At 42.3% G+C, this 14,864-nt stretch overlaps 1 long non-coding RNA gene across 5 annotated transcripts; it reads left to right on the top strand.

Moving 5' to 3' along the window:
• The first annotated feature begins 71 nt into the window (after positions 1-71).
• LOC144158395 (uncharacterized) lies at positions 72-11,227 on the top strand. 5 transcript variants are annotated; one of them, XR_013320046.1, is made up of 12 exons: positions 1,258-1,303; positions 1,428-1,451; positions 2,618-2,635; positions 2,723-2,737; positions 3,534-3,554; positions 5,041-5,064; positions 6,010-6,030; positions 6,827-6,856; positions 6,958-6,972; positions 7,651-7,680; positions 8,155-8,169; positions 8,981-11,227. It is a non-coding gene; the product is annotated as an uncharacterized LOC144158395 (long non-coding RNA). The 5 variants fall into 5 exon arrangements; XR_013320048.1 differs by lacking the exon at positions 6,958-6,972; XR_013320047.1 differs by lacking the exon at positions 8,155-8,169.
• The last annotated feature ends 3,637 nt before the right edge of the window (positions 11,228-14,864 follow it).

Raw genomic sequence — 14,864 nt, 5'->3', positions numbered from 1 at the left:
AAAAAGGCACGTTCACCCTGCGGGATTCACCCAAAGAATGAAAAAGTCCAAAGGCGTTCTAAAATACCAAACATTGGGTAATTCATAAAAATAACAAAGTTGAGTATGGCCTCGTAATTATAACCGACGACAATAGCGCATGGTGCGAAATTTTGGCGTTCTTATTTTGCGACACCTGGAGGCAACAACCTTGAGGCGATCGCTGTGGCTAGTGGGTCGTGTGTTGTGCAGCACATATAGATTTCAGCGGAGTGTGGTGCGACCGCTGACAGGGTAACTATGTAAGGAAACAAGTTTGTGATGTGAGGGCAAAATTATTACGAGTTGCTGAATACAGACGTCAGAAATTTGCGATGGGGTGACGCTCTGGCCCATTGTCATAGCCGCTGCACACCTTGGCATTCGCTTCAATGTGTTTTTTTTCTGCAGTGCACGCATGTAGAAACTTTTCCTGGCCCTCCGGTAACTCTTCTGCCCCGTTCTTACACACTCTTCCGTCACTAATTCGCCTCTGCGGTCGCCGTTCGGCATTGTTCCACTAGTAGTAGCGCCCTGTGCTATTTATTCACTTATATATCCCTATTTGTACAGGCTAGTCACGAAGAACTTTGACATTGGAGTGACGAGGCCGACCGCAATAACGATCATACTATAAACTACAACTAATGTGTTCAGCAACACGCACAAAAAGAAGTTTTTGGGGAAAGCGCTTCGGCCGTAATATACTAGGAGATGCTGATTTGGAACTTGTTAGTGTGGAGCAACAAAAAAAATGATGGCGATTACTGTTCCGTTCGTTTTAAATCACCTAGCTTCGCGTGCGGGGCACTTTCTTTCGTGTAAGTTTGGGCCACAATAGTGCTGGATACAAACTGGCGTAAAAAAACATAAAAGGTTGAATTCCACTTTTGAAACGCAGAAAATGCCGGCGTGATACTAAACGGTAAACGCGATACCTTGTAGCTCTTATGGTGGCAGATGGGCTGCAAGGATAAAACACGATCCGAGCCCACTAAAACTTGTGGGATTTTAGAAGAGTGGTTTTAAGGCGACAACCGTGAGATTCCACAGCATACACTATTTTCAGAACAAAGCTGAGCATGCTGCTTGCTGAATAGATAAACGTTGCTTTGAATGTACATACCTGGAAATTATACCGCTCGTTTCTTCTTTCTTTGTATTTCAGTTCGCCCAATAAGTGAGTTTCACCTCTCTTCTTCTAAACGCATACATTCATTTTATAAATATAAGCACGTTGGATAATCATGTACAATGACGTTCCTTTCAGATCTCCACATCAAAGGTAACACTTATCACCAACTAAAATTATGTGGTTCAATCGTAGAACCGTTTATTCGATCATCGGTTTGATGCCCCACACATTGTTTTACATTCCTGCGATCTTACTGCCTTTTTATTCCTTTCAGTTGTAAACCAAAAGCCACACCAGAGTAAGTCCACATACTGACTTACGGATGTAATGCCTTTGGTTCTCTAGAACAAAAATAAATAAAATGAAACGAAGTGACATGACGTTGACTCATTTCTTTCACTAAATGAAGCTTGTTATCTTTGATGAAATATTGCATAGAAGATTGTTTGTGCAGAAGTGAATTGGGAACAATTTCGGAAAGTGAAAAAATGGGCTCGATTCCTATAATTGTTCCTGAATTTAAACGTTTTGTTGAACTGCAATATTGAGGTAAGTCCTGTCTGGGTGGAAATCACCAAAGTCGTACATAACCTAAAGACATGTGATGTAAATCACTAATCAGCTTTTAAAACTTGATAGTATACTGGGCCTGCTAGTAATCTATCACTTAACCAAGAATTGATACAGACAACGCAATGACTTCACACAATTATCTCCGTGCATAAAACGAATGCTGAATTCAATTATTACAAACAGGCTTGACGGCATAAGTAAGACTGAATTCTCGCATTTACGGGTGCCCATACAGCAAAGAACACACAGCGTTGTGTTTACAGGACGTATAATTTTTGCGCTGTCAGCCGGAAACAAAAAGCGTCCCGCGTGTCTTCGTGGTATTTAGATATATAATTTTACATTAGAATGGAAAGCTTGAGCTCCCTCTTTGTAGTAGGTGTGGTCGCTCCTGTGATATTCTCAAGGCACATGTGCACAGAAGTTGTTCTAGGTGATATAATCCTACAAGCTGGCGGCCACCAACTATCCAACTTCGTCGCTTTACACCCATAAGTTGCTGTTTCTAACACCTGTTGGTGCTGAAGGCTAAATGCAAGCTGAGCTTTCTTTGGTGCGTTTAGGAAATGGTATATGCTCCAAGAAACTTTTTACTCATTCTTGGCAAAAAACTTAAGACTGCGGTCATGTTGCTAACACTACTAAAAATTTTAATCAATAGTTGGTTCCAAAGCACACACGTAAGTTAAATGCACGTTTTAAATGAAAATTTAGGCTTACGTAATAAAGCAATTTTTAAATAAAATACTTGTTTCAGCAGGATGGTGGGAAAAGTTAGGGACCGCGAGTAGCAAAAGGCACCTTTTGCAGTATGAGCGCAGTGACCCTTTTCTTGCTTGCTTGGATTAATAATGCAATAACGCGTTTGCTACTTTGATCTCGCCATTTCAGAGAAAGAAGTGGTTAAGGGTAAGTGTCGTTTTTGAAATATCTTTTGCAAATTTTCTTGTACATCATAGGGGTTTGAACATATCAACTTTCTTTTCTTTCCGACAGTGCCCGTGTACTACCGTGAGTATCAACTTTTTATTCAATGTTGTCTTTATGTTGTAGTGCATACACACAGCATTGCCGGCAGTTGACAACTACGTAATGCTAGTCGATGGCCCTCCAACAAGATTAGTGTTTTTGATAGCAATGCGAACAATTGTCTAACGAAAGCATTGTTAAGTTGTGCAGACCTGTTTCCTATCCTCAGATATACTGTTTACGATATATATTGCAGGTAAACTTTAAATAAATGCCTGCCACTTCCACTGGTATTCACATTCGGGCAAAATTACTACACCAAAGAAGGTGCATCATGTAAATGAAGTTTTCATTCAAATCAGTCTTTCTTTAGTCACGCTCTTGCAACCTTACCGTTAATCAATAGTGGCTGTTTTAAAAGAACCTCTAATCAAAGCAAAATTTTTATTGCGCTACAGTTTTTTACATACCTGACCAGTCTCGAGTGCAATCAAGAGCTGATGAACACTTGGGTTTCGCGCATAACTGCTACCTTTATTTATAATGGTATATGTTCTGATTTATAGAAAAAAGTATTTGACAATCCGTTTGGGCTTTCACTGCTGTCCAAAATTCACGATCGCTGAGACATCCCCAAGAAAGCCAGTATTGTATGGCACTTACGTTGGCAGACCTGAAGAACTAGGTGAAGGATGGATTTGTGGCGGTTCTGTTTAGTGGCATTAATCATATTTATGCGACACGGCACTTGCGCCGCCATACTTTCACGTGACAATTTTTTCTCAGCATCACGTACATCCTGAGGCTATAAATTGATGCCTTATTCTTTTTTTTGCAGCGGTGTACCAGGACCGTATTCGTACGTAAACAAAACATGTATTTTATTTTGGTTGACGCGTACAAAGTTGTGAATATTTTCAAATAAATGACGGCACGATTCCGAATGATATCCTTGTTATGGAACTGCAAGTAATGGTTCCTCATAATTTTGTAGAGCATTATTATGCCTATGAGTAGACGGCACGCGGCGCATATTCACTAAGAAAAACAAAATATCATTTTAGGTAACTACTTCAACGAGACCAAACGTGGGGGGTCCTAGATCATTGTGCTTTCACCCAAACAGTCCGTAAAATGGGGATGCGGCAATCGTCAACCAATTTAAGGGTAGGGGATTGGGGTGTTGGTTCTTATACTTTAGACATGTCGAGATATGTTATTATGACAACCATGAGCCATTTTACACACTGTTTCGAAACAAAATGTTATCTATATGCGCGCACTAAGTTTTAAGGCGGTGATGATTTGTGTACCTGCATCTTTCGATAGAAAAGAACGCTCGATTTCCTTCAGAACTGCTCAAGGTAGTGAGCGCGGACGCTATTTGGACAAGCAGAGATAGAACCATGCGATCCAATAGGAATACCTGAGAGAGAAAAAAGAGCGGTAGCCGCGGACAAAGCAGCCAGTTATCTGAAAAGAAAAAAAATCAATAATGACTCATGACGTCCCCTTTTACGCAATAGGTTATATATATCTTTTTTGTCCTACAAATAAACCTCAAAAATATACGTTCGCTGTTTTGTCTTTACAGACCTGTGCACTCTGCTCAATCCTTGTCGCTATTTCCGTCTTTTTTCCCCTTTTCAGTAGGTGTACATGTTTGGGTATTTCGACCACGTCCACCAAATATAATTTAGGTCGTAGTCCCAGACCAGAAGAATGTAGTGGGCATGACCTGAAGTAATCAGTTACAGCTGTTTTGTTTTCTTATCTTTAGTTTTACTACAATTTGCGCCTCTTTACATCTCACCGTTTGTTTCACGGTATATCTTAAAAAAGAGCGTAGTCGAAGCTACATCTTCTCCAGAGATACGCTTGCACTTGTACTATCGGCATAAAGTGAAATACGAACAACGGCGCGCGTGATTTTAAGTATACGATCCGCATTATAAGCCGGGAGCTATGCCTGCGCAGTAAGAATAAGACACCAGAGGTCTTTCCCAGCCTTATGCCTGCGGTGCATACACGGCCCTTCGCCAGGGAGCGCAGCATGCGCTGAAAACAACGCGCATGTTATTCAACTTATCAGGATAGTACTAATGGGATTGTCAGGAATGGTGAACACGACGCAGTGCAGGAACAACGTAACACAAAAGATCGTAACAAAGACGTGGTATGACATGTCGTTTAAGAATAATGAATAATTTCTAGCCTTTGCCACCAAATCCAGTCACCGCAAAGTACTTCACCATCTGTAAAAAACAAATACTTCCAATTCTGCAATTTCCTTGCCTGCGGTTTATCTCACACGTTTCATGCGTTCTACTACGCCATATTTTCAGATAAAGTGCCTGTGCATCACAAAGGTGAGCAGTTCGTTTTACATATCCCATTTTGCCATTTTGCCATACGAATATTTAAACCTCACCAGAGCAAAATGGCACCAGAGAAGCAAAACATGGGGCGCTAAAAAACGAATGCCTGAAGGCAGAAAATTGTGAATTTTTGTAGAGGCAATGGGATTTTACTTTCACCTACATTGGTCCCGGTGTATAAAGTTATTTTCAGATTGTTCCTAACCTCAAAAACTCGATCAGCAAGTGTTGTTCAACCGGTACCTGCAAAATGTGTTTCAGTTAAGACTGTGAAAATAGTACTTTTCTCTGAACTCCGGGATCATGCCGAAAGCTTTGTAAAGGCTTAATATACGTGTCAAATACGCAAATGCGTCATCAAAAAGAACGGCACTGATGATTGCTGCAAAACTACGCATTTCACCGAAAACGCCCCTCCTTTTATTAATTCAAGAACCGCGACATTAAGTGTAGAAATACGAGATACCACGTCATAAACGAGGGAACTCTTTTTTAGTCGAATCAGAGTAAAAGAAAAACGTCACACCATGTTGAGCTGAGGTTTCTAATTTGGTGATTAGACCAAAGCGAATACCTGATGTTTTTTTGTTTTATTTTTCTATAATTGTACAATAGTACGGGCTGTTAAGGCACATCAGAATGTATTTATTGTCGCTCAAGATATTTGATGCGAGTTTGGTTCTTTCTTGCTGGATGATATTCTCTCTTAAAGATGCGGTACGTGCGGTGGTCCGTAAGTGTTGCTTTACAAAGTGAGTCTGCAATAATGTAGAAAAGTGCTCACTAAGAAGACAAGCCCATTGTTGCGCAATGACACTTTAGCCTCATTGCACGCGCCTTCAAGGCGCCTTCACATGCTTGTCACAACAGCTGCGCCGCTGATCACGGCTTATAACATGTACATCTCGGGTTGACTTGCTTCTTTCTATTTTCCAGTGCCCTACCCGGTATACGTTCGTAAGTACCGCACCTAGTCTTTGAATTTGAAAGGAACCTGGAATGGTGCCCTAAAGTTTGGCTACCGAATAACTAAATGTAGCGGTTGGGCCATTATCCTTGGCGTACCTCAAGAACTCGCGTTCACTTTTACGTCCCTACTTATTTCCTACTCCTCAATAATTACGCTTAGAAACACATACCAATTTCAATGTTATTGCAACGCATCAAGGGGGAAACGTGCTATTTTAGAGCATACATTTCGCCCTGACCCCATAAGTATCTCCAAAATCTCACGTCTGTAAAGAATATGAAGTGGTTGGATACGTCGGAAACAAAACCCCAATTCTTGTTTTAAAACTCTGCCATCAAGAGATATGCAGGCACCGTATCTTTTAGCAATTCGTGTGAAGTTGTTTGCTCAGGAATAAAGGAAGGGCTACAAATTTATAAAATGAGAAATGTTCCGCAGTAGCTAGGGCATGATGGTGCAGAGCCCAAGGACGCGGGTTCTATTCCCCGCCGCGGCGGCTGCTTTTATGACGGCGGCGAAAGCGGAAACACCCGTTCGTCTGAGATTTCGGCGCACGTTAAATATTCCTTGGTGGTAATAATTATTCCAAAGCCCCCACAAAGGCGCACCTTATCGCCTGTGTAGCATCGGCGTGTTAAACTTTCTTATCAATCGAAAAACAAATGGTCATCAAATAAATGTTACGGAGGCATGCTTCTCCACCGTCTTCAGCTTACAGGTGAACCAATTCATGTTTTCTTGAATATTAGTTCCGAACCGCACGTCCTCGCTTTGATGTTTCAGAACAACCAGTCTACCATGCACCACCACCACGTGAGTTTCTAGTCCTACCATCTCATAATCAAACTGAATGTTCCTAATCATTTATTACACAAGGCACAATGCTCCCACACCCATTCACTTTTCTTCCGCAGGTCCTGTATACCAGCGTAAGTAGAAACTGACTTGAACACTTTATAGATACGTATACAGTTGTCTGAACGGTTATCGTAACATGGGGAAAAGTTATCCGCAAGAAATACGTCTCGCGCGATATTTCTTTGTGATATTGCAACGTAGACTCTTGGGAAATATCGGGCTTTCTTAGTTAGAAGCATAACGCCGGAGCCTGGTGCCTCGATAGATCGAAGAATTCAAGTTTGATACTGCTTAGATTGCACAGTTGGGAGCCCACAGGTAGAACCGTAGCCAAAGCAGATTTTAAGACAGGGACATATAATGCTCAGTAAGGCTTGTTGTTGGGCTAGTTGGTATCGGTACATGGTTGGAAAAGCGCTTATTTTGTGACACAAGGGACAAACGTAGAGCGAAGAAAACCAGACAGAACGAATGAGGCGCTTCATTCGTTCTGTCTGGTTTTCTTCGCTCTACGTTTGTCCCTTATGTCACAAAATAAGCGCTTTTCCAACCATGGACATATAATGCGCACAGTTATAACTGTTGCTGGTATAACTGTCACAATGAGTACAGGTGTAACTGTCACAAAGTATAGCTGTTGTTGCAGAAGTACGTTAGTTGTACGAACCCGGCGGCATACCTTCAGGATAAGACACACGCCTGTTTGACCCAAAATACCTGACGTTCAAAAACGTCCTTTGCAATTTCAGAGCCTCGCGTGTATCACGCCCCTCCACCACGTAAGTTATACTTTGATGTAAAACTCTTCAGCAGTTACCTCTTGAAAGTATTGGATGCTTACCTCCCCAGAAATTCCTTCTGAAAACGCGAGAGACGTATGCGGATAATATTGCGGCGATGGTTAGTTGAGTGGCTATCGTTACACCGTTTACGTGCGAAAAAAAAGATGCTTCGTTTCAAAATATGTCCTGCGAACCTTTGTCAATACAATCGCATTCTTTAAACAAGAAAAGCGCCCTGTGCTGTGGAGATTATACTCCTTAAAAAATTGGTTGATGTGTTAAAATGGCGAGGCCTGGATAGTGCTCCCAAGATGTTCATGTTTCCATTTTTGGGGCTGTATTTGCATGTGGGCTACATAAAAGTTCTGGAGCTCCCCATAAAATAACGGACTTTTAGATACATACAAAATGTTCCTTAGCTGGTAACGCATAACAAGCAACGCCCTCATATCCATGTCTTTTTTTCTTCAGGTCCCGTCTACCACCGTAAGTTGACACACGCTTGAGCACACCTCATTTTTAAAATGTTGTTGAAATTCAGTTTACTGCGCGTTGAAAATGCAATAATCCGGGAACGTAAAACAGACGCCCATTTCCGGCATGTTTCGTTGCAATAATATTCTAAGCTCTTTACGGGAATAATCAATCTCGCGTTGGAGTTAAGTACTCCTTTTTCAGCTATACAACATTTTTTAAGAAACAAGAATGGGTTGCATATTTTGCTTTCTATCAAACAATATAATTGCAGCAGAAAGCACAAACACCTGTCATGTCCGGTGCAACAATCATTATAAATAGCACAGAGGAAAAACAATGGAGATGTTACCGCTACGTAAATTGAAGTGCGAGACAGAATGACTTACCTAATTTGATCACATTTCTTTATCTGTTGCCGATAACATATATTTTGCACATGTTACATTTCCAGAATGAGTTGCGATGGTTACCTTGGTAGCACGGCGCGATTGTATCACCAAAATAAAGGTTCCCGTCAAAGCTCTTTTTATTTCATCAAATTGCACAACAATGTAAGGTACAATGTCTAAAACGTTCCTAATGTTGCACGGAGCGCAGACAAACTTCGTTTATCACCTATTTTTACCAGAACTTATTATACATATGGTGCTTTAGATTGAACTCCACACGTGAAAGGTGGTTGCAAATATACCAAGGGGCATAAAAAAGAAATTTCGCATCCCATAAATAAAATATTCTAAAGAATTATACCTACTTTGCCGAAGAGATGTACAGCTACTTCGCTGTAATTGAAGCCTAGCTTTTTTACTTGTCCTAACAGATCCCCCAAAGCACGGACACCACCGTGAGTATCCTCTGTGTGGCATGCTGGTATGACTATCATAGTTTTTCTTGTTACAAATAAGTAGTCAAGCAGACGCCTTGGCAGCTGTGGAAAAGCGTGGTAGTGCCGGCTTGTTGGTACATACTTCAAAATTGAACAACAGCGCTTGCGCTTAAACGGGACAAGAGATTGACAGGACAGAGCACTAAGGACAGCGCGCTGTCCTGTCAATCTCTTGTTCCGTTTAAGCGCTGTTGTTCAAATGTAAAGCTGTAAAAAAAAACACCCAAATGACAATACCTTTTTAGCGTCCTGCATGGGCAAGAAATTGTGCTCCCTATTATATGCAAAGAGTTTTAGATTACGAAAATCAGTGACGAAATATAAAAAAGATATGTATGTGTGTGTAATCAATATTGCATGGGCAAAAAATTGTGCTCTTTATTCTGTGAAAAATGTTTTTGATTACAAAAATCAGTGACGAAATATAAAAAAAATATGTTTAATCAACTTTGGATGCGCGTTATTTTTTCACAGAACCTAGGGTAAGTAAATTTCTTTATAAAAACTAACCAACCCCTCCCCTAAAGAAAACTAGGGCGCGCGAGAAACTTCTAGCAAGTCAGTATAAACCAAACCAACGCTTACCGAAACCCAACCAGTCAACCCCAACGCAACCTCTTACCGAACGCAGCCAAACACCACCCAACCCACTGGCTGGGCTTAACCCGATCCAAAACGAAAACCATACCACAGACACACACCGGATAAAGAATCACTTCACATCATATAATCACCTAACACATACAAATTCACTTCCGTTCACGCGTCTGCTGTCACGCTGTAGTATCTCGGCAACATTCAAATCACCCGCTCGTCTCCCGGCACGCAGCGCTGCCAGTCAACGGCAGTGCCCGTGGCAACAGCGCGGCGGTAGACAGGGGTATGAGTCTGCAGCGCACCCATTTCAAATTAGCCGCTGGTCCCCCAGTGTGCAGTGCTGCCTAGAAACGCCCAAGCCCTTGGCAATGACGCAGCGCCAGGCTTTGCAAACAAATGCCGTTTTCAGGTCAATCTGATAGACGCCGCCTTCATAACACAAGGACCTAGCTTTGATTCCGACCACGAGAAACGGTTTTTGAGCACCTTGGATCTTGGAACACCATCAAGCGCTTGGCTACACAAGCCAGTCAACACAAGTTTTGCTTAAAAAACTCGAATACGAATCAATCACAGGAGCCGGGTTAGGCGTGTTAAAAGTGTTAGTGTTATAAACGTTAATGCCGCTTACAAAATTTTTCTCTCAACAATTTTTACAAAAAGGCTGCACAACAAGTGGCGTTCTGGAATGTATTTCTCTTATGTGAATAAAATGCAATCAACATTTCTATACGAAAACATAGAAGCTCTGCATAATAGCTTATTTGAGGTCATAAAAAACTGCAACTTTGGTGAACCCTGCTGAATAGTATCATTAAATTCTATTAAATTATTTCGGTGTTGATAATTTCTCTTGTACGAATATAAAGATATTAATGGTATGAATAAATATCCATGGCGTGTCCCACAAAAAAAGAAAAAAGAGAACGCCTTGCATGAAAACGTTTGAACCAAATCTCCTCTATTGAGTCGCAAAACCTAGGTATTGCAACTTTCGTAGTTACAATTGTTAGTCCACTGGTACACGATATAGTACCCGTGCAAAATCACACTACTATGCAACAGACTGCACCATAAAACATTCAGCATTCTTAGTATTTGGCGCAGGAATGAAAAAGTTGAGGAGAGGCCCAGCTGGCCACTGAGGCATTGGGAGGGGTGTGAAAAAAGTCACGTGGCTTTTTCAGCCTCTCTGATTGGTTACTGGCAAGCGTGATGTAGCCACCGCGGAGAAGGCCCGAGCAGCAGGTTGCTACATCACTGTGAGGCCCCGCCGATACACAATGGTGGACAAGGTCAGACGGAGCAGACCACAGTGGAGCGAGCAAAAGTCGCGGAGGTGGCAGTTGTGACTAAAATATACGCAAAATAGGGCCCGGAAGAAAATGCCGTTACCGGTTTTAGTAGACCAGACGTCAAAGCCTCTCCTGTCTTCTTTCCTCCTAATCATTCTGCCCTTGCCTTTCAGCCTTACGGTCGGTGAACCTTCTGAAACTGGAAGACCTGCTGGATTGCATGACAATAATAGTTATTTTGAATCGTGTGCAAACAATAAAATGTTTTACGCCGAAACTGTTTCTGAAATACGCCCCAATCTCTCTCTCATTAGACATAGGCTTAAATTTTTTTGTCCCGGTGACGTGTGTTATTTGGCTATCATCTTAATAGATGTAAGAGTTCACTCAAACAATTTGTATGCAGGACATTTGACAGTGATAGGGGCATTGATTTTACACACGGTGTGCGCATTACACGGCCACCAATATACATTTTATTGTACAGTTTTTAAAACAAAAAATAGTTGAAGCTACAGGTATTCATTCCTAGATAAAAACTTACTAACCGATTTTTCTGCCGACAACAATTTTTACAAAAAAACACGTCTCCCCCCAAATCTGGTAGTCACGTGTAACCTTCGAAGACCATCAACATGGCTCGACGAATACATTAATTCCTTCTAGCAGTCATAATGAGCCGCCCATTGCGTAAGCCACTAAACCGACCATAAACTTACAGGAAAAGCGTGTACGCCACTGTTCTCATTCCAGAGTTCGTTAGGTTACCGCCGGTGTGCCGAACAAGGAAACATATCGGTTTGGTTACAGTTAGGGTTCAGAGAAATTTTTTTCGTTCCGCTTCAGTTTCCGTTCGACTAAATAATGAAGCTTGAATAAATAATAAAGCTTGACCAGGGTCACGCAGCCATTCAGAGCTGAAATATTAGCGAAGCTTTTTACTTCAAATGCACCATATAACTTAGATACAATTTCGTTCATTTAAAATGCTGCATTTTTTTTCAATACACGTGGCGCAATATTCAGCTCAACTTTAAAAACTTAGGCTAGGTTTAAGGAAAACATAGCCGGAGCTGTACACTCCGGATAATTCTCCACCGACGATGAGGGGCTCCCACCTCCTCGCACGAACGCGCCCGACCTTCGAGTTTCCCTCGATAATGCGTACAACGCTATTGTATCTCACTGCACACTTACCCGATCCGTATATCCCTTACACACCCCACGGTAACCAACCAGAAAGCCATCATCTATCGTCGCCTCCAGACAGGTACCTTCTACCATCACGTAATCCTTCACGAGATTGCGCCCACTATCTTCCCCCTTCAATGCCAACAGCGCGACACCCCACGCACCACATCCCACCTGGTAAACTCCTATTACTACTCCCCTAACCCCCACCCCCCCATTCCCCACTCCGGAGCACTCGAATACTGAGCTGACCAGCCCGGACCTGGCACGCCAGACAGCCTTGGTTTCTCCAGCCATCAAGTCGGCCTGATTAAGAGACATCGTGGACAAGAGACGCTTAACCACCACCTTCTTCCCTTTTCCATTTGCTCCAATAAACTACCACTTTTTAGATGCGAAGCATCTCATTGTCCCTCTGCCGTGTGGCGTCCACACCCCCACTGCGCATGCTCGGCTTGCTGAACGCCCGGTAGTGTCTTACCCTTTAATGGCTCCTGGAGCGACAGTGTTGCCGGTGCCTTCTTGGGCCGGCACGAGACGAGCACGCTTCACGCGCCGTCGACGTTTCATCGTCGTCGGCGGCGGCGTGCGTCGGCGAGTCTCGGCGGGCCGTGCGAGCAGCCCACAGCCCATTACAAGCAGCCCACAACCATTCGGGGAACGTGCATCGACCTCATCTTCAGCAACTTTAGGGTTCATCCACAACAACAGCCCTTGACTTTACATTTCACAGACCATAAGGCGGTCATGATCAAAGCGGAACGCCAACCACAGCTCGACGTCACCCACGTTGAACATAATGATGATAACGCCTAAATAAAGACAAACTCATACCACGTACAATGTGTCTCTCTCCCTCTCTATTTAATGCCTCTCCACTCTAACACCCCCCCCCCTTAAATAACGTTACACCATCTTCCCGTAACGGAACCCTAAGTAGTATGCGAGGCAGCCATGGGGTGAACGCAATTTCCCATTTCGTAGTTCTGGTAAGTGAAAAGTTTGGTATTTACCATGGAAACCAAACGGTAACTATAACAGTAACAACGTACCTCAACCTAACGGAAACGACGAACTAAAAACTAATCGGCATTTGAATCGACCCCATAGCTTCTTCGCATACTACTCAGAGTTCCCCTACGGAAAGATGGCGTAATTTTTTTTACTACTTCTGCCATTCAATATTTCAACCTGACCTTACGTCTTCCTAAGAACTCCATTAAGCCACCCACAAGACACATGACTGTGGTGTTTCTTGGCCCCTTTTCAATGAATTGAAGCGCTAGGACAAAAGGACAAGCGAGTCGACACATTCAAGGCGCTACTTCCAACAGTTTTATTAGCAGAAGAATACACATATGAGGCGTTTTTTCGAAATGAGCCATGTCCACTTAACGCGAATTTGAAAAACAAACGGAAGCTTGTTAACGCACCCAAATGCAGCGTCGTCAAAACTATTACATGATATATTTTACATGTCAGCTGGATGAAGTTGATGGCCACAAGTAATTAGGCAATATACCAAAAATTTGAGCAATGTTGGTGTGAAAAGTTTGGATTTTGCTCGTATTGAATTGAAACACTAAAGTTGATGCGGCATTCGTATAAAAACTTTACTTACATTGACATTTAACCATTGTGCGATTGAGTTTTGGTGGAAAAGACATTAAAAACATATGCAACAGGGCATCAAGATCAGTAGAAATATACATGGAGGGCAGGTGTGTCCTCTTTTCACCATTAGCTGCTCTTTTTGAGTTTTTTCTTAAGATACTTATCTTGGGCACGCCACAACGCATAACAAAGCAAGTAAACTCTCCATTGCTTCGTCATGAATTTCCAATACGTTTCACAGGAAAGCGGCTCGTATTTTATTTGTCCGCCTGAATGAAGTGGTTCGTACTCTCAGAAAGAGCGGGTGGGGGGATTTGACAGTGCTTGTAAGCGGCCGCTGTTTAGTAAAGCACTGAAATGGTAAATATGGGAATAAAAACAAATAAACAAAACCAGAGTTATTTCGCTGGAACGTTGGGGACAAAATGAAACTGTCGTTTCTCATCTCTTTCAATTTCTTCCGTTAAATTCGTCGTTGGCATCTGCGGACAAAGCATTCGCAGATCTCGTGATTGCTATATGAATTCATAATAAGCCCGTCCGGCAACGAAAAAAAAAAAAAAAACTTCCGGAAACACCCATGAAACAATCTGAACACTCAACCCGAAAACCAAGCTACCATTGGGGAAATGCATTAAGCTCATTTTCATCAGTTAAACAGCAGGATCTGGTTAATTTTTATACGAAGTACGATCTCCGTACGCGCTTTCAGGGCGTTATCTCAACTATTTTCTTGCGACCACTTTTTTAGGGTGAAGTTGCCGAGTTTTTCTTATCACTTCAGCTTTATCCAACTCAGTTTCGGTTTCTGGATCCGGCTCATTTCGAAAAAAATGCCTCATATAGATACATGAACGCTGGCCCACGTCATAGTACCACTTTATCATGTCACACACAACTCGAAAAATCACTCTTTTTGGTGAGACGACAGACGCAGTACTAACGCACTAATAATCAGCTTTTGTTATCATATGAGCTTCCAGTATCTCTTGCGTTAGCTGGATCTTTTGCTTGGCAACAACTGCGCACTTTTCGAATACGAGCTTGCAACCAAGCTGCTTGCAGTGTGACGCAAGCCATTCCTCGGTGTTGTTCTTTACGGTATTCCTGTGCTCACGGAG

This window comes from Haemaphysalis longicornis, unplaced genomic scaffold (assembly GCF_048455015.1).
Source record: "Haemaphysalis longicornis isolate Haplotype H1 unplaced genomic scaffold, Haemaphysalis longicornis Haplotype H1 scaffold_10, whole genome shotgun sequence".
Taxonomy (NCBI): domain Eukaryota; kingdom Metazoa; phylum Arthropoda; class Arachnida; order Ixodida; family Ixodidae; genus Haemaphysalis; species Haemaphysalis longicornis.
The sequence above is the reverse complement of the archived record's forward strand: the minus strand, read 5'-3'. Positions and strand labels throughout refer to the sequence as shown.